Genomic DNA, 14,941 nt, shown 5'->3' on the forward strand with positions numbered 1-14,941 from the left:
AAAGTTCCTAATTGAAAAGGAAACATCAGGCACACTAGCCTCAATATAATGGGAAGTAGAGAGGAACAAGTATCCGAAGGAATGGATTTTCCCTAAGGAAATAAATGGAACTAATGCCTACACATTCACTCATTCCACTGTAAAGGATTCCTGTTAAGAATCCCTTCATTAGCTTTAGACATAAAGAAGATAAATCATCTGGAACAGAAAGTCCAGTTTAAGCCAATAGGAGAGAATTATTATATACTATAAATTTCCTAATTGAAAAGGAAACATCAGGTACTCTAGCCTCAATAAATTGGGAAATAGAGAGGAATAAGTATCCGAAGGAATGGATTTTCCTTAAGGAAATAACTGGAACTATTGCCTGCACATTCACTCATTCCACTGTAAAGGATTCCTGTTAAGAATCCCTTGATCAGCTTTAGATATACAGAAGATAATGCATCTGGTAAAGAAAGTCCAGTTGAAGCAAATAGGAGAGAATTATCATCAACTATAAAGTTCCTAATTGAAAAGGAAACATCAGGCACACTAGCCTCAAGACAATGGGAAATAGAGAGGAACAAGTATCCGAAGGAATAGATTTTCCTTAAGGAAATAACTGGAACTATTGCCTGCACATTCACTCATTCCACTGTAAAGGATTCCTGTTAAGAATCCCTTGATCAGCTTTAGATATACAAAAGCTAATGCATCTGGTACAGAAAGTCCAGTTGGAGCAAATAGGAGAGAATTATCATCAACTAAAAAGTTCCTAATTGAAAAGGAAACATCAGGCACACTAGCCTCAATAGAATGGGAAATAGAGAGGAACAATTATCCGAAGGAAGGGATTTTCCCTAAGGAAATAACTGCAACTATTGCCTGCACATTCACTCATTCTACTGCAAAGGATTCCTGTTAAGAATCCCTTGATCAGCTTTAGATATACAAAAGATAATGCATCTGGTACAGAAAGTCCAGTTGAAGCAAATAGGAGAGAATTATCATCAACTATAAAATTCCTAATTGAAAAGGAAACATCAGGAACACTAGCCTCAATTGAATGGGAAATAGACAGGAACAAGTATCCGAAGGAATGGCTTTTCCTTAAGGAAATAAGTGGAACTATTGCCTGCACATTCACTCATTCCACTGTAAAGGATTCCTGTTAAGAATCCCTTGATCAGCTTTAGATATAAAAAAGATAATGCATCTGGTACAGAAAGTCCAGTTGAAGCAAATAGGAGAGAATTATCATCAACTAAAAAGTTCCTAATTGAAAAGGAAACATCAGGCACACTAGCCCCAATAGAATGGGAAATAGAGAGGAACAAGTATCCGAAGGAATGGATTTTCCCTAAGGAAATAAATGGAACTAATGCCTACACATTCATTGATTCCACTGTAAAGGATTCCTGTTAAGAATCCCTTCATTAGCTTTAGACATAAAGAAGATAAATCATCTGGAACAGAAAGTCCAGTTGAAGCCAATAGGAGAGAATTATTATATACAATAAATTTCCTAATTGAAAAGGAAACATCAGGCTCCCTAGCCTCAATATATTGGGAAATAGAGAGGAATAAGTATCCGAAGGAATGGATTTTCCTTAAGGAAATAACTGGAACTATTGCCTGCACATTCACTCATTCCACTGTAAAGGATTCCTGTTAAGAATCCCTTGATCAGCTTTAGATATACAGAAGATAATGCATCTGGTAAAGAAAGTCCAGTTGAAGCAAATAGGAGAGAATTATCATCAACTATAAAGTTCCTAATTGAAAAGGAAACATCAGGCACACTAGCCTCAAGACAATGGGAAATAGAGAGGAACAAGTATCCGAAGGAAGGGATTTTCCCTAAGGAAATAACTGGAACTATTGCCTGCACATTCACTCATTCCACTGTAAAGGATTCCTGTTAAGAATCCCTTGATCAGCTTTAGATATACAAAAGATAATGCATCTGGTATAGAAAGTCCAGTTGAAGCAAATAGGAGAGAATTATCATCAACTATAAAGTTCCTAATTGAAAAGGAAACATCAGGCACAGTAGCCTCAATAGAAAGGGAAGTAGAGAGGAACAAGTATCCGAAGGAATGGATTTTCCTAAAGGAAATAACTGGAACTATTGCCTGAACATTCACTCATTCCACTGTAAAGGATTCCTGTTAAGAATCACTTGATCAGCTTTAGATATACCGAAGAAAATGCATCTGGAACAGAAAGTCCAATTGAAGAAAATATGAGAGAATTATCATCAACTATAAAGTTCCTAATTGAAAAGGAAACATCAGGCACACTAGCCTCAATATAATGGGAAGTAGAGAGGAACAAGTATCCGAAGGAATGGATTTTCCTTAAGGAATACCTGGAAGTATTGCCTGCACATTCACTCATTCCACTGTAAAGGATTCCTCTTAAGAATCCCTAGATCAGCTTTAGATATACAGAAGATAATGCATCTGGTACAGAAAGTCTAGTTGAAGCAAATAGGAGAGAATTATCATCAACAATAAAGTTCCTAATTGAAAATGAAACATCAGGCACACTAGCCTCAATAAATTGGGAAATATAGAGGAACAAGTATCCGAAGGAATGGATTTTCCCTAAGGAAATAACTGGAACTAATTCCTGCACATTAACTCATTCCACTGTAAAGGATTCCTGTTAAGAATGCCTTGATCAGCTTTAGTTATACAAAAGATAATGCATCTGGTACAGAAAGTCCAGTTGAAGCAAATAGGAGAGAATTATCATCAACTATAAGGTCCTAATTGAAAAGGAAACATCAGGCACACTAGCCTCAATAAATTGGGAAATAGAGAGGAACAAGTATCCGAAGGAATGGATTTTCCTTAAGGAATACCTGGAAGTATTGCCTGCACATTCACTCATTCCACTGTAAAGGATTCCTGTTAATAATCCCTTGATCAGCTTTAGATATACAGAAGATAATGCATCTGGTACAGAAAGTCCAGTTGAAGCAAATAGGAGAGAATTATCATCAACTATAAAGTTCGTAATTGAAAAGGAAACATCAGGCACACTAGCCTCAATTGAATGGGAAATAGAGAGGAACAAGTATCCGAAGGAATGGATTTTCCTTAAGGAAATAACTGGAACTAATGCCTGCACATTCACTCATTCCACTGTAAAGGATTCCTGTTAAGAATCCCTTGATCAGCTTTAGATATACAAAAGATAATGCATCTGGTATAGAAAGTCCAGTTGAAGCAAATAGAAGAGAATTATCATCAACTATAAAGTTCCTAATTGAAAAGGAAACATCAGGCACACTAGCCCCAATAGAATGGGAAATAGAGAGGAACAAGTATCCGAAGGAATGGATTTTCTCTAAGGAAATAAATGGAAGTAATGCCTGCACATTCAGTCATTCCACTGTAAAAGATTCCTGTTAAGAATCCCTTGATCAGCTTTAGATATACAAAAGATAATGCATCTGGTACAGAAAGTCCAGTTGAAGCAAATAGGAGAGAATTATCATCAACTAAAAAGTTCCTAATTGAAAAGGAAACATCAGGCACAATAGCCTCAATAGAATGGGAAATAGAGAGGAACAAGTATCCGAAGGAATGGATTTTCCCTAAGGAAATAACTGGAACTATTGCCTTCACATTCACTCATTCCACTGTAAAGGATTCCTGTTAAGAATCCCTTGATCAGCTTTAGATATACAAAAGATAATGCATCTGGTACAGAAATTCCAGTTGAAGCAAATAGGCGAGAATTATCATCAACTAAAAAGTTCCTAATTGAAAAGGAAACATCAGGCACACTAGCCCCAATAGAATGGGAAATAGAGAGGAACAAGTATCCGAAGGAATGGATTTTCCCTAAGGAAATAAATGGAACTAATGCCTACACATTCACTCATTCCACTGTAAAGGATTCCTGTTAAGAATCCCTTCATTAGCTTTAGACATAAAGAAGATAAATCATCTGGAACAGAAAGTCCAGTTGAAGCCAATAGGAGAGAATTATTATATACTATAAATTTCCTAATTGAAAAGGAAACATCAGGTACTCTAGCCTCAATAAATTGGGAAATAGAGAGGAATAAGTATCCGAAGGAATGGATTTTCCTTAAGGAAATAACTGGAACTATTGCCTGCACATTCACTCATTCCACTGTAAAGGATTCCTGTTAAGAATCCCTTGATCAGCTTTAGATATACAGAAGATAATGCATCTGGTAAAGAAAGTCCAGTTGAAGCAAATAGGAGAGAATTATCATCAACTATAAAGTTCCTAATTGAAAAGGAAACATCAGGCACACTAGCCTCAAGACAATGGGAAATAGAGAGGAACAAGTATCCGAAGGAATAGATTTTCCTTAAGGAAATAACTGGAACTATTGCCTGCACATTCACTCATTCCACTGTAAAGGATTCCTGTTAAGAATCCCTTGATCAGCTTTAGATATACAAAAGATAATGCATCTGGTATAGAAAGTCCAGTTGAAGCAAATAGGAGAGAATTATCATCAACTATAAAGTTCCTAATTGAAAAGGAAACATCAGGCACACTAGCCTCAATAGAAAGGGAAGTAGAGAGGAACAAGTATCCGAAGGAATGGATTTTCCTTAAGGAAATAAGTGGAACTATTGCCTGCACATTCACTCATTCCACTGTAAAGGATTCCTGTTAAGAATCCCTTGATCAGCTTTAGATATACAAAAGATAATGCATCTGGTATAGAAAGTCCAGTTGGAGCAAATAGGAGAGAATTATCATCAACTATAAAATTCCTAATTGAAAAGGAAACATCAGGAACACTAGCCTCAATTAAATGGGAAATAGAGAGGAACAAGTATCCGAAGGAATGGCTTTTCCTTAAGGAAATAAGTGGAACTATTGCCTGCACATTCACTCATTCCACTGTAAAGGATTCCTGTTAAGAATCCCTTGATCAACTTTAGAAATAAAAAAGATAATGCATCTGGTACAGAAAGTCCAGTTGAAGCAAATAGGAGAGAATTATCATCAACTAAAAAGTTCCTAATTGAAAAGGAAACATCAGGCACACTAGCCCCAATAGAATGGGAAATAGAGAGGAACAAGTATCCGAAGGAATGTATTTTCCCTAAGGAAATAAATGGAACTAATGCCTACACATTCATTCATTCCACTGTAAAGGATTCCTGTTAAGAATCCCTTCATTAGCTTTAGACATAAAGAAGATAAATCATCTGGAACAGAAAGTCCAGTTGAAGCCAATAGGAGAGAATTATTATATACTATAAATTTCCTAATTGAAAAGGAAACATCAGGTACTCTAGCCTCAATAAATTGGGAAATAGAGAGGAATAAGTATCCGAAGGAATGGATTTTCCTTAAGGAAATAACTGGAACTATTGCCTGCACATTCACTCATTCCACTGTAAAGGATTCCTGTTAAGAATCCCTTGATCAGCTTTAGATATACAGAAGATAATGCATCTGGTAAAGAAAGTCCAGTTGAAGCAAATAGGAGAGAATTATCATCAACTATAAAGTTCCTAATTGAAAAGGAAACATCAGGCACACTAGCCTCAAGACAATGGGAAATAGAGAGGAACAAGTATCCGAAGGAATAGATTTTCCTTAAGGAAATAACTGGAACTATTGCCTGCACATTCACTCATTCCACTGTAAAGGATTCCTGTTAAGAATCCCTTGATCAGCTTTAGATATACAAAAGATAATGCATCTGGTATAGAAAGTCCAGTTGAAGCAAATAGGAGAGAATTATCATCAACTATAAAGTTCCTAATTGAAAAGGAAACATCAGGCACACTAGCCTCAATAGAAAGGGAAGTAGAGAGGAACAAGTATCCGAAGGAATGGATTTTCCTTAAGGAAATAAGTGGAACTATTGCCTGCACATTCACTCATTCCACTGTAAAGGATTCCTGTTAAGAATCCCTTGATCAGCTTTAGATATACAAAAGATAATGCATCTGGTATAGAAAGTCCAGTTGAAGCAAATAGGAGAGAATTATCATCAACTATAAAATTCCTAATTGAAAAGGAAACATCAGGAACACTAGCCTCAATTGAATGGGAAATAGAGAGGAACAAGTATCCGAAGGAATGGCTTTTCCTTAAGGAAATAAGTGGAACTATTGCCTGCACATTCACTCATTCCACTGTAAAGGATTCCTGTTAAGAATCCCTTGATCAACTTTAGATATAAAAAAGATAATGCATCTGGTACAGAAAGTCCAGTTGAAGCAAATAGGAGAGAATTATCATCAACTAAAAAGTTCCTAATTGAAAAGGAAACATCAGGCACACTAGCCCCAATAGAATGGGAAATAGAGAGGAACAAGTATCCGAAGGAATGTATTTTCCCTAAGGAAATAAATGGAACTAATGCCTACACATTCATTCATTCCACTGTAAAGGATTCCTGTTAAGAATCCCTTCATTAGCTTTAGACATAAAGAAGATAAATCATCTGGAACAGAAAGTCCAGTTGAAGCCAATAGGAGAGAATTATTATATACAATAAATTTCCTAATTGAAAAGGAAACATCAGGCTCCCTAGCCTCAATATATTGGGAAATAGAGAGGAATAAGTATCCGAAGGAATGGATATTCCTTAAGGAAATAACTGGAACTATTGCCTGCACATTCACTCATTCCACTGTAAAGGATTCCTGTTAAGAATCCCTTGATCAGCTTTAGATATACAGAAGATAATGCATCTGGTAAAGAAAGTCCAGTTGAAGCAAATAGGAGAGAATTATCATCAACTATAAAGTTCCTAATTGAAAACCAAACATAAGGCACACTAGCCTCAAGACAATGGGAAATAGAGAGGAACAAGTATCCGAAGGAATGGATTTTCCTTAAGGAAATAACTGGAACTATTGCCTGCACATTCACTCATTCCACTGTAAAGGATTCCTGTTAAGAATCCCTTGATCAGCTTTAGATATACAAAAGATAATGCATCTGGTATAGAAAGTCCAGTTGAAACAAATAGGAGAGAATTATCATCAACTATAAAGTTCCTAATTGAAAAGGAAACATCAGGCACACTAGCCTCAATAGAAAGGGAAGTAGAGAGGAACAAGTATCCGAAGGAATGGATTTTCCTAAAGGAAATAACTGGAACTATTGCCTGAACATTCACTCATTCCACTGTAAAGGATTCCTGTTAAGAATCCCTTGATCAGCTTTAGATATACCGAAGAAAATGCATCTGGAACAGAAAGTCCAATTGAAGAAAATATGAGAGAATTATCATCAACTATAAAGTTCCTAATTGAAAAGGAAACATCAGGCACACTAGCCTCAATAGAATGGGAAGTAGAGAGGAACAAGTATCCGAAGGAATGGATTTTCCTTAAGGAATACCTGGAAGTATTGCCTGCACATTCACTAATTCCACTGTAAAGGATTCCTCTTAAGAATCCCTAGATCAGCTTTAGATATACAGAAGATAATGCATCTGGTACAGAAAGTCTAGTTGAAGCAAATAGGAGAGAATTATCATCAACAATAAAGTTCCTAATTGAAAATGAAACATCAGGCACACTAGCCTCAATAAATTGGGAAATATAGAGGAACAAGTATCCGAAGGAATGGATTTTCCCTAAGGAAATAACTGGAACTAATTCCTGCACATTAACTCATTCCACTGTAAAGGATTCCTGTTAAGAATGCCTTGATCAGCTTTAGTTATACAAAAGATAATGCATCTGGTACAGAAAGTCCAGTTGAAGCAAATAGGAGAGAATTATCATCAACTATAAGGTCCTAATTGAAAAGGAAACATCAGGCACACTAGCCTCAATAAATTGGGAAATAGAGAGGAACAAGTATCCGAAGGAATGGATTTTCCCTAAGGAAATAACTGGAACTATTGCCTGCATATTCAGTCATTCCACTGTAAAGGATTCCTGTTAAGAATCCCTTGATCAGCTTTAGATATACAAAAGATAATGCATCTGGTATAGAAAGTCCAGTTGAAGCAAATAGGAGAGAATTATCATCAACTATAAAGTTCCTAATTGAAAAGGAAACATCAGGCACACTAGCCCCAATAGAATGGGAAATAGAGAGGAACAAGTATCAGAAGGAATGGATTTTCTCTAAGGAAATAAATGGAAGTAATGCCTGCTCATTCAGTCATTACACTGTAAAGGATTCCTGTTAAGAATCCCTTGATCAGCTTTAGATATACAAAAGATAATGCATCTGGTACAGAAAGTCCAGTTGAAGCAAATAGGAGAGAATTATCATCAACTAAAAAGTTCCTAATTGAAAAGGAAACATCAGGCACACTAGCCTCAATAGAATGGGAAATAGAGAGGAACAAGTATCCGAAGGAAGGGATTTTCCCTAAGGAAATAACTGGAACTAATGCCTGCACATTCACTCATTCTACTGCAAAGGATTCCTGTTAAGAATCCCTTGATCAGCTTTAGATATACAAAAGATAATGCATCTGGTACAGAAAGTCCAGTTGAAGCAAATAGGAGAGAATTATCATCAACTATAAAGTTCCTAATTGAAAAGGAAACATCAGGCAAACTAGACTCAATAAATTGGGAAATAGAGAGGAACAAGGATCCGAAGGAATGGATTTTCCTTAAGGAAATAACTGGAACTAATGCCTGCACATTCACTCATTCCACTGTAAAGGATTCCTGTTAAGAATCCCTTGATCAGCTTTAGATATACAAAAGATAATGCATCTGGTACAGAAAGTCCAGTTGAAGCAAATAGGAGAGAATTATCATCAACTATAAAGTTCCTAATTGAAAAGGAAACATCAGGCACACTAGCCTCAATAAATTGGGAAATAGAGAGGAACAAGTATCCGAAGGAATGGATTTTCCTTAAGGAATACCTGGAAGTATTGCCTGCACATTCACTCATTCCACTGTAAAGGATTCCTGTTAAGAATCCCTTGATCAGCTTTAGATATACAGAAGATAATGCATCTGGTACAGAAAGTCCAGTTGAAGCAAATAGGAGAGAATTATCATCAACAATAAAGTTCCTAATTGAAAAGGAAACATCAGGCACACTAGCCTCAATAAACTGGGAAATATAGAGGAACAAGTATCCGAAGGAATGGATTTTCCCTAAGGAAATAACTGGAACTAATTCATGCACATTCACTCATTCCAATGTAAAGGATTCCTGTTAAGAATCTCTTGATCAGCTTTAGATATACAAAAGATAATCCATCTGGTACAGAAAGTCCAGTTGAAGCAAATAGGAGAGAATTATCATCAACTATAAAGTTCCTAATTTAAAAGGAAACATCAGGCACACTAGCCTCAATAAATTGGGAAATAGAGAGGAACAAGTATCCGAAGGAATGGATTTTCCTTAAGGAATACCTGGAAGTATTGCCTGCACATTCACTAATTCCACTGTAAAGGATTTCTGTTAAGAATCCCTTGATCAGCTTTAGATATACAGAAGATAATGCATCTGGTACAGAAAGTCCAGTTGAAGCAAATAGGAGAGAATTGTCATCAACAATAAAGTTCCTAATTAAAAAGGAAACATCAGGCACACTAGCCTCAATAAATTGGGAAATATAGAGGAACAAGTATCCGAAGGAATGGATTTTCCCCACGGAAATAACTGGAACTAATTCCTGCACATTCACTCATTCCACTGTAAAGGATTCCTGTTAAGAATCCATTGATCAGCTTTAGATATACAGAAGATAATGCATCTGGAACAGAAAGTCCATTTGAAGCAAATAGGAGAGAATTATCATCTACTATAAATTTCCTAATTGAAAAGGAAACATCAGGCACACTAGCCTCAATAGAATGGGAAGTTGAGAGGAACAAGTATCCGAAGGAATGGATTTTCCCTAAGGAAATAACTGGAACTATTGCCTGAACATTCACTCATTCCACTGTAAAGGATTCCTGTTAAGAATCCCTTGATCAGCTTTAGATATACAGAAGATAATGCATCTGGAACAGAAAGTCCAATTGAAGAAAATATGAGAGAATTATCATCAACTATAAAGTTCCTAATTGAATAGGAAACATCAGGCACACTAGCCTCAAGACAATGGGAAATAGAGAGGAACAAGTATCCGAAGGAATGGATTTTCCTTAAGGAAATAACTGGAACTATTGCCTGCACATTCACTCATTCCACTGTAAAGGATTCCTGTTAAGAATCCCTTGATCAGCTTTAGATATACAGAAGATAATGCATCTGGTACAGAAAGTCCAGTTGAAGCAAATAGGAGAGAATTATCATCAACAATAAAGTTCCTAATTAAAAATGAAACATCAGGCACACTAGCCTCAATAAATTGGGAAATATAGAGGAACAAGTATCCGAAGGAATGGATTTTCCCTAAGGAAATAACTGGAACTAATTCCTGCACATTCACTCATTCCACTGTAAAGGATTCATGTTAAGAATCCCTTGATCAGCTTTAGATATACAGAAGATAATGCATCTGGAACAGAAAGTCCATTTGAAGCAAATAGTAGAGAATTATCATCTACTATAAAGTTCCTAATTGAAAAGGAAACATCAGGCACACTAGCCTCAATAAATTGAGAAATATAGAGGAACAAGTATCCGAAGGAATGGATTTTCCCTAAGGAAATAACTGGAACTATTGCCTGCACATTCAGTCATTCCACTGTAAAGGATTCCTGTTAAGAATCGTTTGATCAGCTTTAGATATACAGAAGATAATGCATCTGGTACAGAAAGTCCAGTTGAAGCAAATAGGAGAGAATTATCATCAACAATAAAGTTCCTAATTGAAAAGGAAACATCAGGCACACTAGCCTCAATAAACTGGGAAATATAGAGGAACAAGTATCCGAAGGAATGGATTTTCCCTAAGGAAATAACTGGAACTAATTCCTGCACATTCACTCATTCCACTGTAAAGGATTCCTGTTAAGAATCTCTTGATCAGCTTTAGATATACAGAAGATAATGCATCTGGAACAGAAAGTCCATTTGAAGCAAATAGGAGAGAATTATCATCTACTATAAATTTCCTAATTGAAAAGGAAACATCAGGCACACTAGCCTCAATAGAATGGGAAGTTGAGAGGAACAAGTATCCGAAGGAATGGATTTTCCCTAAGGAAATAACTGGAACTATTGCCTGAACATTCACTCATTCCACTGTAAAGGATTCCTGTTAAGAATCCCTTGATCAGCTTTAGATATACAGAAGATAATGCATCTGGAACAGAAAGTCCAATTGAAGAAAATATGAGAGAATTATCATCAACTATAAAGTTCCTAATTGAATAGGAAACATCAGGCACACTAGCCTCAAGACAATGGGAAATAGAGAGGAACAAGTATCCGAAGGAATGGATTTTCCTTAAGGAAATAACTGGAACTATTGCCTGCACATTCACTCATTCCACTGTAAAGGATTCCTGTTAAGAATCCCTTGATCAGCTTTAGATATACAGAAGATAATGCATCTGGTACAGAAAGTCCAGTTGAAGCAAATAGGAGAGAATTATCATCAACAATAAAGTTCCTAATTAAAAATGAAACATCAGGCACACTAGCCTCAATAAATTGGGAAATATAGAGGAACAAGTATCCGAAGGAATGGATTTTCCCTAAGGAAATAACTGGAACTAATTCCTGCACATTCACTCATTCCACTGTAAAGGATTCATGTTAAGAATCCCTTGATCAGCTTTAGATATACAGAAGATAATGCATCTGGAACAGAAAGTCCATTTGAAGCAAATAGTAGAGAATTATCATCTACTATAAAGTTCCTAATTGAAAAGGAAACATCAGGCACACTATCCTCAATAAATTGGGAAATATAGAGGAACAAGTATCCGAAGGAATGGATTTTCCCTAAGGAAATAACTGGAACTATTGCCTGCACATTCACTCATTCCACTGTAAAGGATTCCTGTTAAGAATCCCTTGATCAGCTTTAGATATACAAAAGATAATGCATCTGGTACAGAAATTCCAGTTGAAGCAAATAGGAGAGAATTATCATCAACTAAAAAGTTCCTAATTGAAAAGGAAACATCAGGCACAATAGCCCCAATAGAATGGGAAATAGAGAGGAACAAGTATCCGAAGGAATGGATTTTCCCTAAGGAAATAAATGGAACTAATGCCTACACATTCACTCATTCCACTGTAAAGGATTCCTGTTAAGAATCTCTTCATTAGCTTTAGACATAAAGAAGATAAATCATCTGGAACAGAAAGTCCAGTTGAAGCCAATAGGAGAGAATTATTATATATTATAAATTTCCTAATTGAAAAGGAAACATCAGGCACTCTAGCCTCAATAAATTGGGAAATAGAGAGGAACAAGTATCCGAAGGAATGGATTTTCCTTAAGGAATACCTGGAAGTATTGCCTGCACATTCACTAATTCCACTGTAAAGGATTTCTGTTAAGAATCCCTTGATCAGCTTTAGATATACAGAAGATAATGCATCTGGTACAGAAAGTCCAGTTGAAGCAAATAGGAGAGAATTGTCATCAACAATAAAGTTCCTAATTAAAAAGGAAACATCAGGCACACTAGCCTCAATAAATTGGGAAATATAGAGGAACAAGTATCCGAAGGAATGGATTTTCCCCACGGAAATAACTGGAACTAATTCCTGCACATTCACTCATTCCACTGTAAAGGATTCCTGTTAAGAATCCATTGATCAGCTTTAGATATACAGAAGATAATGCATCTGGAACAGAAAGTCCATTTGAAGCAAATAGGAGAGAATTATCATCTACTATAAATTTCCTAATTGAAAAGGAAACATCAGGCACACTAGCCTCAATAGAATGGGAAGTTGAGAGGAACAAGTATCCGAAGGAATGGATTTTCCCTAAGGAAATAACTGGAACTATTGCCTGAACATTCACTCATTCCACTGTAAAGGATTCCTGTTAAGAATCCCTTGATCAGCTTTAGATATAGAGAAGATAATGCATCTGGAACAGAAAGTCCAATTGAAGAAAATATGAGAGAATTATCATCAACTATAAAGTTCCTAATTGAATAGGAAACATCAGGCACACTAGCCTCAAGACAATGGGAAATAGAGAGGAACAAGTATCCGAAGGAATGGATTTTCCTTAAGGAAATAACTGGAACTATTGCCTGCACATTCACTCATTCCACTGTAAAGGATTCCTGTTAAGAATCCCTTGATCAGCTTTAGATATACAGAAGATAATGCATCTGGTACAGAAAGTCCAGTTGAAGCAAATAGGAGAGAATTATCATCAACAATAAAGTTCCTAATTAAAAATGAAACATGAGGCACACTAGCCTCAATAAATTGGGAAATATAGAGGAACAAGTATCCGAAGGAATGGATTTTCCCTAAGGAAATAACTGGAACTAATTCCTGCACATTCACTCATTCCACTGTAAAGGATTCATGTTAAGAATCCCTTGATCAGCTTTAGATATACAGAAGATAATGCATCTGGAACAGAAAGTCCATTTGAAGCAAATAGTAGAGAATTATCATCCACTATAAAGTTCCTAATTGAAAAGGAAACATCAGGCACACTAGCCTCAATAAATTGGGAAATATAGAGGAACAAGTATCCGAAGGAATGGATTTTCCCTAAGGAAATAACTGGAACTATTGCCTGCACATTCAGTCATTCCACTGTAAAGGATTCCTGTTAAGAATCCTTTGATCAGCTTTAGATATACAGAAGATAATGCATCTGGTACAGAAAGTCCAGTTGAAGCAAATAGGAGAGAATTATCATCAACTATAAAGTTCCTAATTGAAAAGGAAACATCAGGCACACTAGCCTCAATTGAATGGGAAATAGAGAGGAACAAGTATCCGAAGGAATGGATTTTCCTTAAGGAAATAACTAGAACTAATGCCTGCACATTCACTCATTCCACTGTAAAGGATTCCTGTTAAGAATCCCTTGATCAGCTTTAGATATACAAAAGATAATGCATCTGGTATAGAAAGTCCAGTTGAAGCAAATAGGAGAGAATTATCATCAACTATAAAGTTCCTAATTGAAAAGGAAACATCAGGCACACTAGCCTCAATAAACTGGGAAATATAGAGGAACAAGTATCCGAAGGAATGGATTTTCCCTAAGGAAATAACTGGAACTAATTCATGCACATTCACTCATTCCACTGTAAAGGATTCCTGTTAAGAATCTCTTGATCAGCTTTAGATATACAAAAGATAATCCATCTGGTACAGAAAGTCCAGTTGAAGCAAATAGGAGAGAATTATCATCAACTATAAAGTTCCTAATTTAAAAGGAAACATCAGGCACACTAGCCTCAATAAATTGGGAAATAGAGAGGAACAAGTATCCGAAGGAATGGATTTTCCTTAAGGAATACCTGGAAGTATTGCCTGCACATTCACTAATTCCACTGTAAAGGATTTCTGTTAAGAATCCCTTGATCAGCTTTAGATATACAGAAGATAATGCATCTGGTACAGAAAGTCCAGTTGAAGCAAATAGGAGAGAATTGTCATCAACAATAAAGTTCCTAATTAAAAAGGAAACATCAGGCACACTAGCCTCAATAAATTGGGAAATATAGAGGAACAAGTATCCGAAGGAATGGATTTTCCCTAAGGAAATAACTGGAACTAATTCCTGCACATTCACTCATTCCACTGTAAAGGATTCCTGTTAAGAATCTCTTGATCAGCTTTAGATATACAGAAGATAATGCATCTGGAACAGAAAGTCCATTTGAAGCAAATAGGAGAGAATTATCATCTACTATAAATTTCCTAATTGAAAAGGAAACATCAGGCACACTAGCCTCAATAGAATGGGAAGTTGAGAGGAACAAGTATCCGAAGGAATGGATTTTCCCTAAGGAAATAACTGGAACTATTGCCTGAACATTCACTCATTCCACTGTAAAGGATTCCTGTTAAGAATCCCTTGATCAGCTTTAGATATACAGAAGATAATGCATCT

This window comes from Sminthopsis crassicaudata, chromosome 5 (genome assembly GCF_048593235.1).
Source record: "Sminthopsis crassicaudata isolate SCR6 chromosome 5, ASM4859323v1, whole genome shotgun sequence".
Lineage (NCBI taxonomy): Eukaryota > Metazoa > Chordata > Mammalia > Dasyuromorphia > Dasyuridae > Sminthopsis > Sminthopsis crassicaudata.